At 40.2% G+C, this 23,911-nt stretch overlaps 1 long non-coding RNA gene across 2 annotated transcripts in view; it reads right to left on the bottom strand.

Annotated features, from left to right (window-relative positions):
* Positions 1-23,911, bottom strand: part of LOC126069608 (uncharacterized) — an 80,381-nt gene that overhangs the window by 10,031 nt on the left and 46,439 nt on the right. Inside the window, exons 4-5 of one of the 2 annotated variants that reach the window (XR_007515981.1) lie at positions 17,941-18,047; positions 13,554-13,631 (exon numbers count right to left, since the gene is read on the bottom strand). This is a non-coding gene — a long non-coding RNA (uncharacterized LOC126069608). The remainder of the gene's footprint in view (positions 1-13,553; positions 13,632-17,940; positions 18,048-23,911) is intronic. The other variant, XR_007515980.1, reaches the window with a different exon arrangement.

Below are 23,911 nucleotides of genomic sequence, written 5' to 3'. Positions count from 1 at the left end.
GTGAAAATAAATCTTAAAGGTCTAACATAAACCTGACTGCATTTTTATCTCTTTGGGTACAAAAACTGTCAATCATTGTCTCTCGTTATACATCTGTATGGTCATGTGTTTTTGTAAAATTTACAGAACTTGTGTGTTTTACTTGACACACACACAAAAACAAAAACATATATTTTATCTTTCACCATGAACTTTCTCCACACTTGAGACTGGACAACAATTATGTAAATATGTAAGTGATGAGTCATGGTCAAAAGCAAGCAATACTGCCATGGAACTGACAATTAATGATGATGATAGAATTCCAGGATGGCAGGGCTCAGGTGGCAGCAAAAAACCATCAGGGGCAAGGTGAGCATAATTACTCTGTTATTTGCTGTGGAGTTGATGCCGACTCATGGCAATCCCATGTGCGCAGAGCGGAACTGCTCCGTAGGGTTTTCTGGTCTGTCACATTTTGGAAGCAGATCATCAGGCTTGTCTGGGTGTGTTTGAACTGCAAACTTTCAATTAGTAGTGGCGTGCTTAACTGTTTGCACTATCCAGGGACCTCTAATGGATAGCAAAGCCAGAGTGGAATCAAGTTAGTTTGACCAACAGGACTCTATGGCAATGCTGTGTAGATAGTAGTGTTCCGGTAGCTAAACGTATGGACAGCTTATTGGGGATATTTATTTTTATTTAAAAAAAAAAAGACAGCTGAGAAGCAGAAAGCTGATGTTACCAGCTGCAGTGGAAAATTGCAGTCCCCCACCAAGTTTCTAGATCTAAGTCAGTGCATATGGCCAGAGCTCACTGATTGAAGGAGAGGTCAGAAAAATCCACCCAATCCTTCCCCAAAAGAACCTGTGGCTATTTACCAAGGTAAAAGCACACTATGGGAAGGAAGATACCTAGAATCTTTTAAAAATATTGAATATGGGTTTCTCTGGTTAGAAAGGGGCTTATAAAGTTCAGGCAATAAATGAAATTCTGTCTCAAGTTCATCTCACAGTGGATCAATGGTTCTGTGGACCCACCCTGAGTTTGTTTCCCTTGACCATCAGTAAAGAGTTGGTAATGGCATACAGTCATCCCTCGGTATCCGTGGGAGATTGGTTCCAGGACCCCTCGCAGATACCAAGATCTGCACATGCTCAAGCCCCTTATATAAAATGGTGTAGTGTTTGCATAGGACTTATGCACATCCTTCTGTATACTTTAAATCATCTCTAGATTATTTATAATATCTAATATAATGTAAATAATATGTAAATAGTTGTTATACTGTATTGTTTAGGGAATAATGACAAGAAGAAAAGTCCGGACACGATCAGTACAGATGCTGCCATAGTAAGCCTGTCTTAGTTATCTGGTGTTACTATAACAGAAATACCACAAGGAGATGGCTTTAACAAACTGAAATCTATGCTCTCACAATCTAGGAGGCTAGAAGTCTGAATTCAGGGTGTCAGCTCCAGGGGAGGCTTTCTCTCTCTGTTAGCTCTGAAGGAAGGTCCTTGTCATTGATCTTCCCCTGGTCTGAGCTTCTTAACACCGGGACCCCAGGTCCAAAGGACGCACTCTGGTCCTGGTACTACTTTCTTGGTGGTATGAGGTTCTCCTGTCTCTCTGCTCGCTTCTCTCTTTTATAACTCAAAAGAGATTGACTTAAGACACAACCTGATTTTGTAGATTGTCCTGCTTTATTAACATAACTGCCTCTAATCCTACAGGGTCATTAGGAGTTGGAATCGACTCATTTGGCAATGGGAACAGGCCTCTAATCCTGCCTCATTAACATCATAGGGGTAGGGTTTACAACACATAGGAAATTCACATCAGATGACAAAATGGTGGACAATCACACAACACTGAGTATCATGGCCTAGCCAAGGTGAAACATATTTTCGGGGAACACAATTCAATCTAAAACAATGCCTAACTACATAGTACACATCAACAACAACATAACTTTAAAAAAAATATTTCTGAGCCACAGGTAGTTGAATCCATGGAAGTGGAACCTGTGGATATGGAGGGCTGACTGTACTTGGTAGGAAGCAGAATTTTCATATTGGTTTAAGTGAATTTTATGGATTGAATTGTGTCCCCCAAAGTATGTATTAGAATCCCAACCCCTATATCTGTGGATCTAATCTTGTTTGGAAATAGGGTTTTCTTTGTTATATTAATGAAGCCATATCAGTGTAGGGTGTGTCCTAAACCTAATCACTTCTGAGTTATTAAAAGAGCAGATTGGACACAGGAATTCATACATACCATATTTTTACACAAATAACAAGTGTATTCTGCATTTGTTTGCCAGCTGTGCCCTCACCCCCATGAGGCATCCTCATAAGCACCAAATATGTTGCTGTAAAAAAAAATTAGCAAAGTGCACTTATAAAAATACCTCAAGTGGGGATGGCACAGCCAGCAAACAAAAGCAGAAGGCTTTGGTGAAGGGTAAGACAGTACACAATACTTGGGATGTCAGCAAAACCTGACCAGGGCAAAGCCACAAAAGCTCCACAGACACATTCAAACACCCTGAGGGTCCGAGCTACTGGGCTGAGGGCTGGAGACCATGGCCTTGGGGGATAGCTAGCTCAATTGGCATAACATACTCTATAAAGAAAATGTTCTACATACAACTGTGGTAAGTAGTGACTGGGATCTTAAAAGCCTGTGAGTGGCCATCTAAGATACATCTACTGGTCCCATCCCAGCGGGAGCAAAGGAGAATAAAGAAAACCAAAAACACAAGGGAAAGATTAGTCCAAAGGACTAATGAAACACAACCTCCACCAGACTGAGTCCAGTACAACCAGATGGTGCCCAGCTACCACCACTGACTGCTCTGGCAGGGACCACAATAGAGGGTCCTGGACAGAGCGGGAGAAAAATGTAGCACAAAATTAAAATACACACACACAAAGACCAGTCTTGCTGGTCTGACAGAGACTGGACAAACTGTAAGAGCAGGGCCCCTGGACATCCTTTTAACCCAGTACTGAAGGACCCCTGAGGTTCACTGTTCAGCCAAAGATTAGACAGGTCTACAGAACCAACAACAACACACATGAGGGATGTGCTTCATAGTTCATCCATGTCTATGAGACTAATAGGCACATCTGCCCAAAAGCAAAGGCAAGAAGGCAGGAAGGGACAGGAAAACTGGACAAATGGAAACAGGGAACCCAGGATGGAGAAGGAGGAATGCTGACACATTGCAGGGTTGGTAACCAATGTCACAAAACAATTTGTGTATTAACTGTTTAATGAGAAACTAATTTGCTCTGTACACTTCCACCTAAATCACAATAAAAAAATTATTTAAAAAATAAAAATACATAAAGCAAAAAAAAAAAGAACCAATGGAACAATGAGCCTACTGACAAGGAATCGACACCGTTGATACACTGATTTGGACTTTCAGCCCCCAGAACTGTGATAAAATAAATTTCTGTTCTTTAAAGCTACCCATTATAACAACAAATACATGAGCAGCAGAAGACAAAATAGATAACTGGGACCTCATGAAAATTAAATCCTTTTGTTCATTGAAGGACTTTAACAAAAGGGTAAAAGACAACCTACAGACTGGGGAAAAAATCTTCAGGAACCATACATCTGATAAGGGTCTAATATCCAAAATATATATAAAATTTCTACAACTTAACAGCAAAAAGACAAATAGCCCAACCATAAAATGGGTGAAGGACTTAAGTAGACATTTTATCATAAAGGACATTAAAATGGCCACCAAACACATGCAAAGATGCTCAATGTGATTTAGCCATTAAACAGATACAAATCAAAACCATAATGAGATACCACCTCACCACTAGCAGAATGACAATGATTTAAAAAAAAATTGGCAAAGGAGATGGCGCCAAGATGGCAGAGTCATGAGACGCTTCCTGTGGTCCCTCTTACGACAAAACCAAACCCAAAAACCAGCAAGCAAGGTTGTGTTATCTGCATAATGCAAGTTGTTAATGAGTCGTCTTCCAACCATGATGCCCTGTTCTTCTTCAAATCATCCAGCTTCTCAGATTATTTTCTCACCATACGGATTGAGTAGGTATGGTGAAAGGATACAATCCTGATGCACACCTTCCATGACTTGAAACCACGCAGTATCCCCTTGTTCTGTCTGAACAACTGCCTCTCGACCTATGTACACATTCCTTATGAGCACAATTAAGTGTTCCGGAATTCCCATTCTTTGCAATGTAGGAAGAAGGACCCAGGAGTCTACCTCTGAAAAGAATTAGCCAGTGAAACCTTATGAATAGTAGCAAAACATTTAGATCTTCCATGTCTTTATTGAGCTTCTTTCTGGATGTTCTGTCCTTCACCGAAAGTGATATGTTGAAGTCTCCTACTATTATTGTGGAGCTGTCTCTCTCTCTTTTCAGTGGTTCAGACAAAGATTAGACTGCACTATATGACATAAAATGATAATGGTGAGAACTGTGCTTCTTAACACAAGTAGACACAAGAGACTAAGTGGGCAGTTCCTGTCCGGAGGTGAGATGAGAACACAGAGGGGGACAGGAGTTGGTTGAATGGACACGGGAAATACAGGGTGGAGAGGAGGAGTGTGCTGTCACATTACTGGGAGAGCAACTAGGGTCACATAGCAATGTTTGTATAAGTTTTTGTATGAGAAATTGACTTGAATTGTAAACTTTCACTTAAAGACAATAACATATACATATATATAATGTTGGCAAGGATGTGGGGAGATTGGAAATCTCACTCATTGCTGATAGGAATGTAAAATGGTACAACCATTTTTGAAAACAGAATGGCGAATCCTCAAAAAATTAAAAATAGAACTACCATATGACCCAGCAATTCCACTCCTAGGTATATGCCCTAGGGACCTAAAAGTAGCGATGTGAACAGACATATGTACACCTATGTTCACTGCAGCACTATTCATAATAGCAAAACAGTGGAAACAAGCCCATCAACAGAAGACTGGATAAACAAAATGTGGTACATACATACAATGGAATACCACTTAGTCATGAAGAGAAATGAAGTACTGATACATACTATAACACAGATGAACCTGGAAGACATTATGCTGAGTGAAATAAGTCAATCACAAAAGGACAAATATTGTATGATATCACTTATATGAAATGACAAGAATAGATAAATACATAGATATCTATAGTTATTAGGGAAACCCTGGTGGCATAATGATCAACAGCTACGGCTGCTAACCAAAAGGTTGGCAGTTTGAATCCACCAGGTGCTCCCTGGAAACTCTATGGGGCAGTTCTAGTCTGTCCTATAGGGTCGCTATGAGTCGGAATCAACTCGACGGTAACAGAACTCGACTCATAAAACTGGTATCACTAAGCTGTACACTAGAAGTTCAAATTGGTAAGTGTTGTATTACATATAATTTTACAACAACAACAAAACCAAAAAACATAACACACACACACACAAGGCAGCAGGTACTGATACTGCTTAGGTACAAGCAAACACTTCATGGAATTCGTTTTCTTGGTTCAAATTTTAGGGTCATGGTTTCATGGTACAGTCCAGTCAATTGGCCTAATATTGTTTTTAGAGTTTCTGTTCTAACTTGTAGTTCATTAAGTAGTGCCTGGGGTCTTAAAAGCTTGTGAGTGGCTGACCAAGATAAAACAATTCCTCTCTATTTGCCTGGAGCAGCAGAGGAAGGAGACCAATCAGAGGAGGAACTGGACTGCAGGTCTAATTGCCTCCATGAACTACTGCCTCCTTTGTCATGACAGCAGAGCTGGATGGTGCCCAGCCAACATTACTGAACATTTTGATCAAGGATTAAATAGATGGATCCTGATCAAAAGGGGGGACATGTGGAACAGAACATCAAATTTTTATGGAAACAAGACTTCCTAGACCCATTGAGACTAGAAGAAGCCCTGAAATCTATTGCCCCGAGATAATCTTTAAACCCTGAACTGAAACTATCTCCTGAAGTCATCTTTAGACCAAACAACAGTTTGGCTTAATCAGTAAAGACTGTTTGCCTCGAGCACTGTGCTTTTTTAAAGAATTATGAGATCAAATTGAAAACATTAACTCTAAAGTACAGATGAGAAGTTAGGGGAGCAGAGAATCTATGTTAATGGTGGTAAAATAATTTGGAAAGAGACAGTGAGAATGGTGACACAATATGAAGAATGTAACCAATATCGATGAATTGTACGTGTAGAAGTTGTTGAGTGTTTTATGTTTTGCTGTGTATATTTTCACAAAAAAATAAAAAAAGCCACCCACTTCTGGTATTTGTATTTCAGCAGCACTAGGTAACTAAGACAGTGACCTTATAGAGGAAGGGCCATATGAAAGTCTTTGAAACTTCTCTCTCTCCCAACAAGATAGGAAATTACAAGCAATACTGATTCTATACAGAAAAATTGCAGAGATTAGCACCACCCTCAAAATCTTAAAGAATGTAGGATTTGTGGACCTCATCGTACCCTTGTTTGAAGCATCTGTTTATTTCTCACAGGAGTCAGATGGAACATGGGGAAATATGGCAGACTACCATATACTTAATCAAGTGGTAATCCCACTTGTAACTGACATGCAGCATGTGATATCTTTACTGGAATTGCTCAATATAGCTTGTGGTATTTGGTATACTGATGTTTTTAGTGGTCAATGGGCTATTCGCAGTGTCCATTAATAAAGAGGATCAAGAGGAGTTCATTTTTATTTGGAATTTACAGCAGTATGAATTCACTATCTTGCCTGGGGCTATATTAAATCTCTGCTGTCATTTACAAAATACTCTGTATCTATGAGTGTTAAGACACTGATTATCTTCATAGCCAATGTAATATCGCACTGGTCCACTCTATGTATAACATCATGCTAACCAGACCTAATGAACATCAAGTGGCATGTACTCCAGATGCCCAAAGAGACATATGTACGTCCAAGTGTGGAAAATCAACTCCACAAAGATTTAGGGGGCTGTCAATATCACTGGAGGTTTTAGGGCTACAAACTGTGGGGTTTTCCAAGGCATATTCTCAAGGAAAGGCCGAGTTATTGCATTTTGCACCTCCATCACTAAGAAAGATACACAGAAGAGCCTATAATACATTTTGGAATACAGTATGAAGCCATTTATCAGGTGGTTAAGAAAACTGCCATATTTGAGTGGAACACAGAGAGAAAGTCATCTCTGCAGTAGGTCCAGTCTTCAATGCAAGCCAACCTGCTACTAAGTCCATATGACCCAGCATATTGATAAGTACTTATGCTATCTATAACTCTCACATTCCAATCACCAGTAATTATCAATGCAATACTGGTGATTGGAATGTGAGAGTTGGAAACAAGGAAGAAGGATCGGTAGTTGGAAAATGTGGCCTTAGTGATAGAGACAACGCTGGAGATCAAATGATAGAATTTTAAAACACCAACGACTTCTTCATTGCAAAGACCTTCTTTCACCAACATAAATGGCGACCATACACATGGACCTCGCCAGATGGAACACACAGAAATCAAATTGACTACATCTGTGGAAAGAGATGATGGAAAAGTTCAATATCATCAGTCAGAACAAGGGCAGGGGCTGACTATGGAACAGACCGTCAACTGCTCATATGCAAGTTCAAGCTGAGACTGAAGAAAATCAGAGCAAGTCCACAAGAGCCAAAATATGACCTTGAGTATATCCCACGTGAATTTAGAGACCATCTGAAGAATAGATTTGATGCATTGAACACTAGTGACCAAAGACCAGACGAGTTGTGGACGGACATCATACACGAAGAAAGCAAGAAGTCATTGAAAAGACAGGAAAGAAAAGACCAAGATGGATGTCAGAGGAGACTCTGAAATTTGCTCTCAAACATCGAGCAGCAAAAGCAAAAGGAAGAATTGATGAAGTAAAAAAGCTGAACATAAGATTTCAAAGGGCAGCTCAAGAAGACAAAGTAAAGTATGATAGACATGCGCAAAGAGCTGGAGATAGAAAATCAAAAGGGAAGAACACACTCGGCGTTTCTCAAGCTGAAAAAACTGAAGAAAAATTCAAGCCTCAAGTTGCAATAGTGAAGGATTCTATGGGGAAAATATTAAACGATGCAGGAGGCATCAAAAGAAGATGGAAGGAATACACAGAGTCATTATACCAAAAAGAATTAGTCAATATTCAACCATTTCAAGAGGTGGCATATGATCAGGAACCGATGGTACTGAAGAAAGAAGTTCAAGCTGCTCTGAAGGCATTGGTGAAAAACAAGGCTCCAGGAATTGATGGAATATCTATTGAGATGTTTCAACAAACAGATGCAGCGCTGGAGGTGCTCACTCGTCTATGCCAAGAAATATGGAAGACAGCTTCCTGGCCAACTGACTGGAAAAGATCCATATTTATGCCTATTCCCAAGAAAAGTGATCCAACCAAATGTGGAAATTATAGAACAATATCATTAATATCACATGCAAGCAAAATTTTGCTAAAGATCATTCAAAAACGGCTGCAGCAGTATATCATCAGGGAACTGACAGAAATTCAGGCTGATGTCAGATGGATCCTGGCTGAAAGCAGAGAATACCAGGAGGAAGTTTACCTGTGTTTTATTGACTATGCAAAGGCATTCGACTGTGTGGATCATAACAAATTATGGATAACACTGAGAAGAATGGGAATTCCAGAACACTTAATTGTGCTCATGAGGAACCTTTACATAGATCAAGAGGCAGTTGTTTGGACAGAATAAGGGGATACTGATTGGTTTAAAGTCAGGAAAGGTATGCGTCAGGGTTGTATCCTTTCACCATACCTATTTAATCTGCATGCTGAGCAAATAATTCGAGAAGCTGGACTATATGAAGAAGAACGGGGCATCAGGATTGGAGGAAGACTCATTAACAACCTGTGTTATGCAGACAACACAACCTTGCTTGATTAAAGTGAAAAGGATTTGAAGCACTTACTAATGAAGATCAAAGACCACTGCCTTCGGCATGGATTGCACCACAACATAAAACAAAAATCCTCACAACTGGACCAATGAGCAACATCATGATAAACAGAGAAAAAACTGAAGTTGTCAAGGATTTCATTTTACTTGGATCCATAATCAACAGCCATGGAAGCAGCAGTCAAGAAATCAAAGGATGCGTTGCATTGGGTAAATCTGTTGCAAAGGACCTCTTTAAAGTTTTGAAAAGCAGGGATGTCACCTTGAAGACTAAGGTGCGCCTGTCCCAAGTCATGGTATTTTCAATCGCATCATATGCATGTGAAAGCTGGACAATGAATAAGGAAGACCAAAAAACTGACACCTTTGAATTGTGGTGTTGGCAAGGAATACTGAATATACCACGGACTGCCAAAAGAACGAACAAATCTGTCTTGGAAGAAGTACAACCAGAATGCTCCTTAGAAGCAAGGATGGCGAGACTGTGTCTTACATACTTTGGATATGTTTTCAGGAGGGATCAGTCCCTAGAGAAGGACATTATTTTTGGCAAAGTAGAGGGTCAGCGAAAAAGAGGAAGACCCTCAATGAGATGAATTGACACAGTGGCTGCAACAATGAGCTCAAGCATAACAACAATTTTAAGGATGGTGCAGGATTGGGCAGTGTTTCATTCTTTTGTGCATCTAACAACAACAACAACATGGTATCTATGGTGCATAAAGTTCCAGTATCAAGTGACTTGTAAGAACTAATAAGAGAGTTGCAATGCAGATTTGGGTTTCCGGAGAAAAACCATACCTTCGGTGCCAGCAAACTACTTGCCATTTAAAATGCAGCTTCTTGTATGCTATTTAGCCTTTGTAGATATAGAGTGCCTAATCATGGTACAAAAGGTGACTATATATGGCAGGAGTTCCCTATTATAACCTGGACATTGTAAGTTTCACTGAGCGCTAAGTTCTGGCAGTCTCAGTAGCAATCCATCCTGTGATGGAAACGTTACATTCAAGATCCAGCCTGAGATGGCAAAAATAAATCAATAGATGGTTGAGAACCCAATGGAATCTACTACTGTTGCAATTATGATCCTTCCTCAAATACCTCCTATGGCCTCATAGGGGTGGTACCCTATGACCAACTAATGGAGGAGGAAAAATATCAGGCCTAGTACACAGACGCGTCAGCATTAAATGTTGATCATATCTGAACTGGACTACTGCAAGATTGCAGTCTCGGTTGGAGTTGCCCTAAATACTACTGAAGGGGAAAATTCCCAGTGGGCAGAGGTCTAAGCAGTACATCTGGTCATTTACGATGTATGGAGGAAGAAGAAGTCTCACGTGGACTCCTAGACTACGTTAAATGACTTGGCTGGTAAGTCAGGGTCCTGGAAGGAGCAAGACTAGAAACTGCAGACAAAGATGTCTGGATAGGAGGCATGTGGATAGACCAATGGGGATGGAAACAAAGCTTATGGATCTCTGTGCCTTATATTAATGGTCACCCAAGAGAATTTCCTGTAGAAAAGACACTCAACAACCAAGTGGATCTAATGACTCATGCTGCGAATGTCAGCGTCCTTCCTCAATCATCTTAGTCCTGCCATAACGGATCCATGACTTGTAATGGTAGCAGAAATGCAGACTAAGCATTGTATCAACAGCATTTTTTTCTCCCTTGCCAAATCTGATCAAGATCCTGCCAGTGCTGAATATATAAATTTCCAAGAGTAATACTTGATGCTGGGCCCTCTGTTAAGTTCCTTTCTCTGAGAACACCATACAGCTACTTGGTTCCACATTGAGTGCGCTATACTCATTCCATCTTGGAGATAGGAGTTATTCATCCTCACAAAAATGGATGCCTACTTGGGTTCCACAGATTTAAACACTACTCTAGTGGTGGCCAACTTAATAACACATCTTTGTTTGACTTTTCCTTCAGCATCATAAAACACGCAAGCCTCCACTGACAAACAGGTAGTGGCGATATACGAGGTACACTGGCTGGGAATCAACTTGGGTCTCCCACATGGAAAGTGAGAATTCTACCACTGAACCACCAGAGTCTCATAACTAGTCATTAAACCAAAAAACCAAACTTGTTGCCGTAGAGTCAATACTGGCTGATAGCCACCTTATAGTCATTAGCGAAATGCAAATCAAAGCTACAAAGAGATACCACTTCACATCCACCAAGATGGCTATAAGAAACAAACAGAAAGAAGGAAAATAATGAACACTGCCAAGCATGTCGAGAAAATGGAACCCTTGTACATTGCTAGTGAGGGTGTAAAATGTTTCAGCCACTGTGGAAAATATCCTGTGGAAAACTTCCTCAAAAATTCAACACATAAACACCACATGACCCAGCAATTTTATTCCTAGGTATACAACAAAAGACTTGAAAGCAAGAACTCAAATGGACACTTTTATACCAATGTTCATTATAGCATTATTCACAATAGCCAAAATGTGGACACAACACAAATCTCCATCAACAGATAAATGGATAAACAAAATGTGGTATATAGAAACAATGGAATATTATTCAGCCATAAAGAGAAATTGAAAATCTGAGATATGCTACAACATGGATGAACCTTGAAAACATGCTGAGTGAAGAATCCAGAACTTCCCCATAGGGTTTCCAAGAAGCAGCTGGCAGATTCAAACTGCCAACCTTTTGGTTGGCAGCCGTAGCTCTCAACTCCTGCACTACCAGGGCTCTGCTTATATATCCAGAATAGGCAAATACACAGAGACAGAAAGCAGAACAGGAATGGGAAAGGAGAATGGGAAGTTATTGCTTAGTAGGTAGAGTTTCTCTTTAGGGTGATGAAAAAATTTTGGCAACAGTGATGGTTGCACAACATTGTGAATCTACTTCATGTACACTTAAAAATGGTTAAAATGGTAAATTTTGTTATATATAATTGACCACAATAAAAAAAATCAATCCTGTACTTATTTTTGTATCTTGGATTAGTATTCTATTGTAGGGATATACCAGGGTGTGTTTATCCATTCACCAATTGGAGGACATCTTGGTTGCTTCAGTTTTTTGTCTTTATGAATAAAGTTGCTATAAACATTTATACAGATGTTTTTGTGTGGATATAATTTATTGAATCATTTGGGTAAATATGTAAAAGTGTGAATGATGGATCACTTGGGAAGACGACATTTAGCTTCATAAGAAACTGCCAAATTGTTTTCCAAAGTAGCTGTGTCATTTTTTATTCCCACCAGCAATGAATTAGAGTCCTGTAGCTATTCATCCTTATCAGTAATTGCTGGTGTCAGATTTTTGGATTTTAACCATTCTAATAAGTGTGTAGTGGCATCTCATTGTTGTTACCATTTACATTTATCTAATTAAAAATGATGTTGAATGTATTTTCATATACCTATTAGCCATCTGCATATCTTCTTTGATGAAGTATCTGTTCATATCTTTTACTCATTTTTAATTGGGTTGTTTGTTACCTTATTCTGTTTGAAGTGTTACTCTATATTCTGTATACAAGTCTTTTATCAGATATGTGATTTCCAAATATTTTCTCTCAGTTTGTGGCTGGTATTTTCATTCCCTTGACAGCATCATTTGTAGAGAAAATAGTTTTAGTTTTGACAAAGTCCAGTTTAACACTATTTTCTTCATGGATCATGGTTTTAGTATTTTATCTAAAAACTCACCACCAAACCCAAGGTCATACCTTCTTTATTGTCCATTTTGAGATAATTCTTGTGTGTGAACTCTGTCTAGGTTCATTTTTTGCTAAAGGACGTCCAAATGTTCTAGCCCTACTTGTATAAAAGACCTAATCTATCCAGTTATTTGCCTTTGTACCTTTGTCATAAATGGATTGACTATATTGGTTTTGGTCTATATCTGGGCTGTCTATTTTGTTACATTGATCTATATGTTATTCTTAAACCAATACCCAATTGTGTTGATTGCTGCAGATTTATAGGAAGTCTTGAAATCAGTTGTGTGCAATCGCTGATATATTATTGTTAGTTGCCACCATATCGATTCCAACTCATGGTGACCACATGTGTACAGGACAGAAATGCTTCACAGAGTTTTCAAGGCTGTGACCTTTCGGAAACAGAGCACCAGGCCTGTCTTGTACAGCTTTGTAAGAAACTGCAAAACTATCTGCCAAAGTAGCTGTAGCATTTTGCAGTCCCATCAGTAATAAATGAAAGTTCCTGTTGCTACAGATCCTCATCAGAATTTGGTACTGTCAGTTTTTTTGGATATTAGCCATTATAAATGGTGTGCAGTGGTATCTCATTGTTTTAGCTTGTAATTCCCTAATGACAAGTGATTCTGAGCATATGTATTCACACATATACATTTAACATAATTTACTTCGGATGTACACTAACTTTATTATACTAAGACACAGAAACATCACTCCCACATTTCTATTACCTTCTCACCTTGTTTTGTGCTAATGTTATCATACATATTATGCCTGTATCTGTTAAAAATTCAAAAATATATTGTTATAATTGCTACTTTATATAATTTTATCCCTTCTAAAGAAGAGCGCAAGGAAATTAAGTATACATTTATGAAGTTTATTATATTTACCTTCTTATGTACCATGAAGAAGGGGGTTGAATAACAGAGTTGAGCAGGCAGAAAAGCAATCAATTTAAATTATCCATTCTGAGGAGCAGAAAGGAAAAATGATGAAAATAAACAGAGTTAAGGGATCAGTGGAATAAAACTAAGCATACCAACATATGCGTAATGGCAGTCCCAGAAAGAGAGGAGAGAGAGAAAGGGCAGAAAATATATCTGAAGAAATAATGGTTGAAAACTTCCTGAATTGATGAAAGGCAAGAATCTATACATCCAAGAAACTTAATGAACTCCAACTAGGAAAACACAAAGATCCACACCCAAACACATTATAACCAAACTGCTGAAAAACAAAGACAGAATAGTGAAAACGGCAAGAGACAAGCAACATGTTACTTAAAGCGAGTCCCAATAAGATTTACAGCCAATTTCTCCTCAAAACCATGGAGGTCACCAGTGGTCCTTTGGACCCAGGGTCCCTATAGGACATATTAAAGTACCGAAAAACAAACAAACAAAAAAAGTCAATCAAGAATTTTATATCTGGCCAAAATTATCCTTCAAAAATGGAGAAATTATTCTCAGAGAAGCTGGCCTCAAGATGTCTCTAGTGAAATGCAAATAAAGAGCTATAGGAGTCCAGAAGAGGAAGTTATACCCAAGTCGTGGTAGAGAAAACTGCACCAAGACAGTGTGCAGTCACACACTGTTCCAGGGACTCCTCCTCCCTTACTTTCATTTTTTTCAGAGAAAAATGATTCAATTCCCTCCCTGGGGTGGGGAGGGACTTGGGTCATCAACAGTCATTCTGGCTACAGAGGCATCATGGTTCCTCCTAAACAATCTCCAGAAGGGAGCAGCGGTGGGAACAGTAGGCCAATGAAGCTGTACAAGTTAGCTGTTGACTTCCATCTGAACCTGGAACTTCAGTACCAAGTGCATGTAGGAACCTGGCAAGGAGACATATTGATGTCAAGGTGGCAGGACAGAGGGAATTTTCAGGGTGGAAAAGTACAGAATGGAGGAGGAGTGCAGGAACGGAGACTGAGGGGCAGTTCAGCCTCTGTCTTAGCTACCTAAGACCTTAGTTACTAGCTACTATAATGGAAATACTACAAGTGGATAGCTGTAACAAACAGAAATTTAGTTTAGGAGGCTAGAACTTTGAAATCAGGGTCCCATTTCTAGGGGGAAGGCTTTCTCTCTCTATTGACTCTGCCAGAAGGTTGTCTCCTTTCAACATCTGTGGGCTCAGCTTTCCCTAGAAATTTCCGTGTGTCTTGGCATCGATATTCCCCTGGGTCTAGTGGATTCTCAGTGCAGGGACCCTGGGTCCAAAGGACGTGCTCTACTCCCAGCTCTTCTTTCTTGGTGGTAGTAGGTCCCTCTCTCTCTGCTCACTCTGCTTTTATCTCTTGTAGGGTGGTGAAGGGCAGTGACTCAAGATACATTGCACCACAATCCTACCTCATTGACATAACAAAAAAACCTAATCGTCATTAACATAATTATGCCTCATTAACATAACGTAATTCTGCCTCATTAACATGACGGACAGCTCACTCCAAAATGCTATCATAACCATAGGCATAAAGGCTAAGATTTATAATACACCACAAAATGGAGAATAATCAGATCACAAAATGGAGGACAACCACACAATCCCGGGAATCATGGCCTAGCCATGGCCTAGCCAAGTTGACACACATTTTGGGGGAACACAATTCAATCCATGATAGCCTCTAAAACTCTTTTCAGCAGCACCCAGCCTGGGCAGGCTGCAAACCTGACCCATTTACTACACTAGCAGGCCAGTGATAATACCATGTTGCAGTAGGTCTATGTGGCCCAGCAGAGCTGGTGTAGGGCTTGAAGCTAATTCATTTTTCCCTGATAAAGTCTCAAATGTTTCACTCTCTGCAAATGAGGAAATGGATGTGGAAGCACTCGGCCAGGTTTACACCACTTTATCGGTGTGACAAAAAGGCCTCCTCTCAAGGAGGAGATGTGGACTTGGAGAAAGAAAGGAAAGAAGGGGGAGAGAGGATATTTGTTAGATGGGAGACAGCTAAGACTGAAAGTGATGCACACCCCGCCCCCTACACACATACACAGAGCAAGAGAGAGAGCGGGGAGGAGGGAAGGCAGAGGGAGAGCAGATAGGATGTTTCTTTCACTGTAAATTCCACCTTTGGTTTCCTGATGGCCCTAACCCCAGACAGGGAAGAAGGACCATAAGAGACATCCATACAGCTCTCAACCTCCAGTGTGTAGTCCTGTGTGTCCATAGGAAATTTATGCAGATCCAGGGAACAAGTTGCTTGTGGTGGTAAGTCAAACAGCTATAGTGGTAAGTCTGTGAAGGAAATGGAAAAGGAAGGGGAAAGCAAGTCAAGTCCAGGCAAGCAACCATTCCCAAGGAAACCGCAGGGATGGAGGAGGGGTATTACTCCTCGAACTGACCCACCTACATATTCCCTTACTCAGCTCACAGCTGGGTCTTCCCTCCTTCTTTTTCTTTCTTCTGCTACCTTTCCTTCATTTCTTCCTAGAGGGAAGATGAGGTGCAGATGTGTAGGGAGAAGAGAGGGAATTTGTATGTAACAAAGAAACGAGATTTGGCAGGACTTAAACAAAGAATAGATACATATCATGTCAGAAAACCACAGGGTGTCAAAACTGGAAGGGCCCTTGAGGAAATGGAATGAAGAGACAGGAAAGGGACTTGTGTTTTGTAAAAATGCATCAAGGCCATAAAGAGAAAAATGTCTGCTACAGTGAAGCAGCTGAAGCTCTAGATCCAATGTGGAATGGAGATATGTGGTGTGCTGTGCACATACAGATGTGAGCAGGAACCCAGGTCCAACTCTGGCCATGGGCACTGCTCTCACAGCATGCTCATCTCTGCACATCTGCATGCATGTCCAGAGATACAGGCCTATGTGGATACTGGGGGCTAGCAAAACACCAGTGGGCATGAATAGATAGAAAGGATTCATGTGTAAGGTAGGCCATGAAGTACTGACAGTGTGTCAAGTGAGCAGGGGCTTCAAGTTGTCATATAGTAGGTCCATGAGAGAAATCTGAGGACAGGTCTTGTAGGATCTGGGGAAGTGGGAGAATTGACCAGTGGGAAGGACAATAACTACAAAGCTGTCTACAGCATCTGCTAGGCTCTGTCTCACCTCTTACCCAACCCTTCCCATCTCCTAACCCCAGTCCACTTCTTTTCAATCCTTGAAGCAATTTCCATTTTGTAGAATGGGCAGGGTGTGTGTATGTGTGTGTGTGTGTGCCTGTTTCTGTCCCTACTGTTGCTCCTCCATGCAGCAATAATCAAATAATCGGCCAATACCACCATTTATATGAAACAAGTGTTACCACTGACCTGTTCCCTGCAAGCTCTGTTATTCTGACTTGTGCAGCTTGGTCCATGGGAAAGTGGATGGAGAAAAGGGAAAGAAACAATGGGGATGGAGAAGAACACCCAGGGAAAGAAAAACTCAGAGATTATATCTGCAAAAATCGGAAGAGCTGAACCCTGGCAGCTATCTTTTGGAGAAAATTGTGTGAGATAAAATTATCACTCATGAATGACCGTGGAGATGGTTTGCAAGAGATGACGTGTTCAGGAGAATCTTGGCAACTGCCTGCTATTAATAGACTGGTAGAGAATTCTAGTGTGCATGCATTCAGTGTGTACAGAGAGCCATATACCAACATTCAAAGACTGCACATACCCCACACCTCCCCTTCCAAGTCCCTTGTGTGATACAAATATGGCCAATGGCACAGATCTGTTCCTCTACCTCACCACACAGGCTTTGATGATCATCCATCTCCCTCCCTTACTGCATGGGAGAAAAGACACAAAGATAAAGTAACAGAACGTGTACAATGCTAAGTTGGAAAAGAGAGGTCCTCCAGTTGAGGGAATCAGGGAGGATTTCTTGAAAAAGCGGATATTTGAGTTAGAGTTTTAATAATGGGCAGGGCCTAGACTCATGAAGAGGAAGAATGGACATTCCAGACAGAAGGAACAGCAGAAGCGAAGGTGGAGACACGACAGCAAAGGATGGCTGGTGGGAAACTGTGAATGGTCCACTTTGGCTACTAAGTACGACTAGCGAGGCGGGCAATGCAAGACAAATTTGGAAAGCAAGGAGTCTCTATGTTCTTTAGAGGGTGTTCGTGGGATACGCAGTTCTAAGCAGGAAGGATGCAGTATCTCAGCAGCGCCTAGCACCAGCCCACTGGATGGTCCCCAGGCTTTAGGGGGACTCGCTGGATGCCCACTGTTCCATGCTAGTAAAACTGAAATATATAGTTTTCCACAGTCACAACATACACAAAAGCATCTTTGCTATTCAGGAAGTAGCAGTTGGGGACTCACAACTTGTCAAGCATCCGGCAGTCCAGAGTCAGGTTGAGATTAGTCCTGTGGTATGCTAAGTGTGGGTCTTTCCAGGTTTGGTAGAAAAATATAGTGATTGGATAGTCCTAGGGAGAGAATGGTAAACTACAGTTATAAGTGTACCATAGTCAGGGTTAGGTCTTCTAGATCTCTGACTTTGTGTGTGTGTCCATGTAAGCACACACACACATATGAAACATCTCATAAATATAAAAGAGTACATGAAACATATGTATGTTTACAGATAAATAATAAAGTGAACGTTTTGTAATACCTGGGTTAACAAACAGAACACTGCCAATAACTTTGAAGCTCTGAAGTGTTCCTTCCGGAACATATTTATTATACTCCCAGCAGTAGCCTACATTTTATGGTAATAATTGCCTTGCTTTAAATAGGGATATATGGTCTACATATTTATTTCTAGGCAATACAATGCTTAGTTGGACCTATTTTTGAGTTGTATCCAAATGCAATTATACTGTACGGTTTTTATGATTTGCTTCTTTCACTTAACATTATATTTGTGAGATTTATTCAGGCTGATGTGTGTAGCTATAATTTGTTCACTCCCATGGTTGGATAATATTCTCTTGTGTGAATATCCCACGCCTATCATTGTTTGAATGCATCATGTATACCAGAACCACAATGAAGTGGAAGTTCCAGTTTACACCCCTCCCAGGAACAGATGAAGGGTTTCCAATGTTCCAGCATCACCAACACTTGTATTGTCTGCCTCTTGATTTTTGTCAGTCTTGTGGATACGTTGGAGCCCTAGTGGTACAGTGGTTAAGAACTCGGCTGTTAACCAAAAGGTCAGCAATTTGAATCCACCAGCCACTCTTTGGAAACCCTATGAGGCAGTTCTACTCTGTCCTATAAGGTCGCTATGAGTCAGCATTGACTTGATGGCAATGGGTTTGGTTGTGTGTGTGTGTGTGTGTGTGTGTGTGTGTGTGTGTGTGTGTGTGTGTAACGAGATCTCGTTGTGGTTTTAGTTTCTAATTCACTGATTACTAACATGGTCGAGTATCTTTTCATATGTTTATCTACCATCTGGCTTTCTTCACAAAAGCATCTGCTCAATTTTCAGGTCATTCTCCTGTTGGAATTTTGTATTCTTATCAACTCAGGAATTATACATACATTCAATATTAGTCCTTCTGGTTGCAAATATCTTAGTCCACTGACTATTCCTTTAACATTTGTTGCAGTCTTTTGTTTATTTTGCAAAACAGAAGTTCCAGAAGTTTTAGCTAAACAGAGCTTTAATAGAATTAAAGTTATTAGTACTTATTTTTATGGTTTGTGCTTTTGGTGTCTTTTTAAAGAAATCTTTACCTACCCCTAAGACACAAAGACAGAACCGTATTTTTTTTTAAAAAAATCATAAAACTTTAGCTTTTAGATCTGTAATCCACCTGGAACTAAGTTTTTGTATATGGTGTGATATGGGGTTTGATTCCTTATTTTTCTAGGAAAAAAAATCTACCATGCTGTTCTACGTAAGCTCTGTCACAGATCAGAGCTGAAGATGGCTTATGAGCCTGCTCCTTGTCCCGTGTGTCCTGGAAGCTGTCTCCAGCCCCATGACTAGAGTTGACACACTTACTACGCTCATTTCTGAGATTCGTTCAATCCTGGAGATGGAAATAGATATTCCCATGGACACGTGGTGACCTACAACATAGGAAGATAGTATTACATGCAGGGTAGGAGAGAGTGTAGACTCAAGAGTCAGGCTGCCTGGATGTGAACTCCACTTTGACACTTACTGTGTGACTTTACCTAAGTCACCTAACCTACCCTCTCTAAGCCTTAGTTTCCTTATGGATACAATGGGGAAAAAGTTGGATCCGATCTGATAGCTAATATAGTTCAAGCACTTAGAGCCAGGCTTGGCCCATGATATACACTTTGTAAATGTTAGAGATCATTATTACTAAGAGTATAGGGAACTCTCAGGTTTGTCAATTCCACAAGCCTGGGCATATCTCTAGCTCTGAAAAGTTCCTCTGGTGATTCTCATGGGCAGGCCTCATTAAGAACCACAGGTGTAGATGCTCAGAATAAAGGGATGACTAACTTCCAATCCTAATTCCTTCAGATTTGCTTCATATTATGGGTGCCTGGGTAAAGTAATTGTTATGAACTCTCATGAGATCAGGGCTCAAGGTCCAGTTCTTGTATTAGCTACCATCTCCCACTTTTCTCTATACTAAGGGGCACCTGCCCTGAGCTCCCTCAGCCTCTGTTTCCCTCAGCCCTGTTTCCACTGTGTGTGGATTCAAACTTGTTTTAAATGGAACCAAAGTGAATTGTCATGTGCCCTCAGGCCTGTTTCCTTGTCCATACAATGGAAGAATTAGATGAAGCAATCCCCAAGGGCTCACAGGAGTGACAGTTGTACAGCTTGCCAGGATTCCATTTTACTTTACATCCCAACTGAAATCCTATCAAACCTTTTGCGTTTCACTACCAGCCTTCAGTGGAACCTCCAAGAGTGTCATCTAACTACAGAGCACCCATCTAAACCCACACTGTCCCTATTCCATCATTTTACACATGGGGTGACTGAGGCCCAGAGAGGGGAAGGGAATCAGTCAAGTTATTCAGTTAGTGGCAGCTGCTGCTGTCCAAAAGCCGACTTCCTGCCCCTCAGGTCAAGGATCTTATCATTGCACCATATTTGGGAGGGGGACAATTCACACTGCTTGGCTGAAAGGAAGAGGTCAGGGGAAAATAAAGAGAAAACCGAGGTAATGAAGCACTCTTTTTCTAAATACTTTCTTCATAAAAAGTGAAGAGCAGTAAGACCAGAAACAAGACCCAAGAATTACAGGGTATATGAGCATGTTCACGTGTGAGTTTGAGTGAACGTGTGGACATGCCCATAAGCATGTTTATGTATACAAGTGAATGCGTGAGCATATGCACATGTGAGCTTGTCTGTGTTTAACTGAATGTGTGAGCATGTGCATTTCAGCGTATGTGGGCATGTTTGTGCGTGAATTATGACTGTGTGCATGTGAGAGAATACTAATGTGTCTTTGTGAGTGAATCTGTAATGTTGGTGTGAGACAGTGAATTCATGTGCATGTTCACGCATGTGAGCTTGTTATTGTATAAGTGTATTTGTTTCAGTCGAACATGTGTTTGTATGAGTGTGTGTGTGTTGCCTGCATGAATATATGAGTGAGTATATGTAAACAAGTCTATTCATGACTCAGTGAGTGATGGTATTTAACTGTGAGCACGTTAGTATATGTAGCTGGGGATGTGTCTGTGAGTGAATGTGTATGTTCATGTGTGTGAACTATGTATGTGTGAGTGAATGCATGTGCATGTTTCAGTATGTGAACATGTTAATATGCAAATGTGAGAACATACATGTGGTTTTATGTGAGTGAAAGTGTGACTGTTGTGTGTGTGAGCATGGTTACTATGTATATTCTTGTGGGTGAGTGAATGTGTGAGCATGCTCACGTGTGTTAAGCACATCCATGTATGAGTGAATGCATGAATGAACATTCCTGTGTGAATGTGCAGGTGTGAGTGAATTTGTGAGAGTATACATATATATGTATAAAGACATTCGTGTATGCGAGTGAATGTGTGAGTATGTGAGCATGTCTATATTTATGAGTGAATGAATGATGGTATGTGTGAGTGTGAATGTGTGGGTGTATGAGAGCACTTTTGTGTGTGAATGAATGTGTGAATGTGTCAGTGAAGATGTGAGCATTTGTGTGTGAACTTGTTCATGTAAAAGTAGACGTGTGAGCCTGTTTATACATTTGAGTGTGTTAGTGTGCAAATGCAAGTAAATCTATGAGCATGTGCATGGAAGTGTATGGGTGTGTCTGTGTGTACATTTGTAAGCATGTTTGTATAACTGACGTGTGAGCCTGTTTCTCTGAATGAATGTGTGAACATGGATATGTATGTTAATATATTTATGTGAGTGAATGTATAAGTGTGCAGTAGTGAATGTGTGTTCGTGTTTGAGCATGTATGTAAGTGAATGTGTGAGCACGTGCGTATAACTATGTTACTCTATGTACGTGTGTGAATGAATTGTGACTGCAAGTGATATCCGAGCATATTTGTTTGTCTGAGTGAATGTGTGAGCATGAGACTATGTGAAAAGGTCCATGCGTGTCAGTGTAAGTATGAGTATGTTCATGTGAGTGTGTGAGTATATTTGCATCTGTGAAAGAATTTGTGAGCATGGGTTCTTACATAAGAATGTTCTTGTGTGTTAGTGAATGTTAGTTTGAGTTGTGACTGTGGTAAAAAGTGAGTGTATTTGCACATCAGTGAATGTGAGTGTACATTTCATGTGTCTGAGCACATGTGTGTGAGTGAATATGTGTGCATGTGTGATTACATGTTATTGTGTCTATGGTTGTTAGTGAATTTGTGAGCATGAGTGAGTGAGTGGGTGAGAATGTCGTGGGTGAGCGTGTTTATATCTGAGCATGTCTCTATGTGAGTGAATGTGTGAGCATACTCATGTGTGAGTAAATGTGTTAGTTTGTGCACGTAAGTGAGCTTGCTGGTGAGTATGAGTGAAAGAGCATTTTCATGCATGTGAACATGTTAATGCGTGTGATCCTATGTGGCCGAATGTATGAAGATGTTTGTGTGTGTGAACACATTAATGTGGGAGGAGTGAATGTATATTAAGGTGAGAGTGTGAATGTATGAGTGTGTGTGATCATATGAGTGACTGTATGTGAATGAATCCATGTTTTTGTGAGTGAATGAATATTAGTGTGTGAGCAAGATGTGCGATTCTGTGTGTGTGAGCATATTAATGTAAGATTTTGAGATAAGATGTGAATCTGTAGGAGTGAATGTATATATCTATAGGTGTAATTCGGTGAGCATGTTTGTGTGAATGCATGTGTTTATGTGAGTGAATATAAGTGTATGCACTCAGGTAAGTATGTTCTTATGTATCTGCCCATGTGTTCATATGATCATGTGCATGAGCTTGGTCATTTATGAGTATGTTTGCGTGAATGTATTTCAAAGAGTTTGTATGAATAAGCATATTTCAAGGTCTGGATATGTATGTGAGCATGTCTATGTGAATGTTTGAGCCCATGTATGTGTTAACATGAATTTATCTGTGCATGTGAGTTAATTTTGGAAAGTACTGGTCTGGTTGAATCAAAGTATGAGCAAGTTAATGTGTGTGATTATGTGAGTTTGTTGTGTATACGAGCTTATTAGTGAATGTGTGAGCATGATCATGTGTCTAAGTGTGTAAATGTGATTTGAGTGAATGTCTTATGTTTGTGCAATTGCACATTAATGTGTCTGTGTGAGTGAATTTCTTACCATGTTTGTATGTGAATAAATGGGTGAGCCTGTTCATGTATAAGCGTTAATGTGTGAGTTTGTGAATCTGTGAGCATATTCTTGTGTTTAAGAGTGAGTATCTGGAGTGGTTTTGAGTGTGTCTATGAGAAGTTTGTGCACATGGTCCTGTGAGTGCACGAGTGTGTCCATGTGAGTCAGTGAATAAGCATACATATATTGAGAATGTCCTTCCATGTGAGTAAATGTGTAAACATTTTCCTGTTTGTGAGCATGTATGTGTGTGTGTGAATGCATTGTGAGCGTGTTTGTGAATGAGTATGCTAACGTCTGTGTACAGAATTGGGAGCAAGTGTGTATGATACAGGTGGGAGTATCTGAGTGTGAGTGAATTCGTGAGCATGGTTATGTGTCAATGTGTGTGCATGTGTGAGCATGTTAAAGTTGAATATGTTTGCGTGTCGGTGAATGTGAGTTAGTTGGAGTGTATGAATGAATCAGAGAGTAACTTCGTGTATGTTGAGTATATTAGGGTGAGTGAATATGTAATCATTGTTTTTTGTGTGATTGCAAATTTGAATACATTTGTGCATGTGACAAGTATGTATATGATTATGTG

The sequence above is a fragment of the Elephas maximus genome, chromosome X, assembly GCF_024166365.1.
Source record: "Elephas maximus indicus isolate mEleMax1 chromosome X, mEleMax1 primary haplotype, whole genome shotgun sequence".
NCBI classification, from domain to species: domain Eukaryota; kingdom Metazoa; phylum Chordata; class Mammalia; order Proboscidea; family Elephantidae; genus Elephas; species Elephas maximus.
This window is presented reverse-complemented; position numbering and strand designations above follow the sequence as displayed.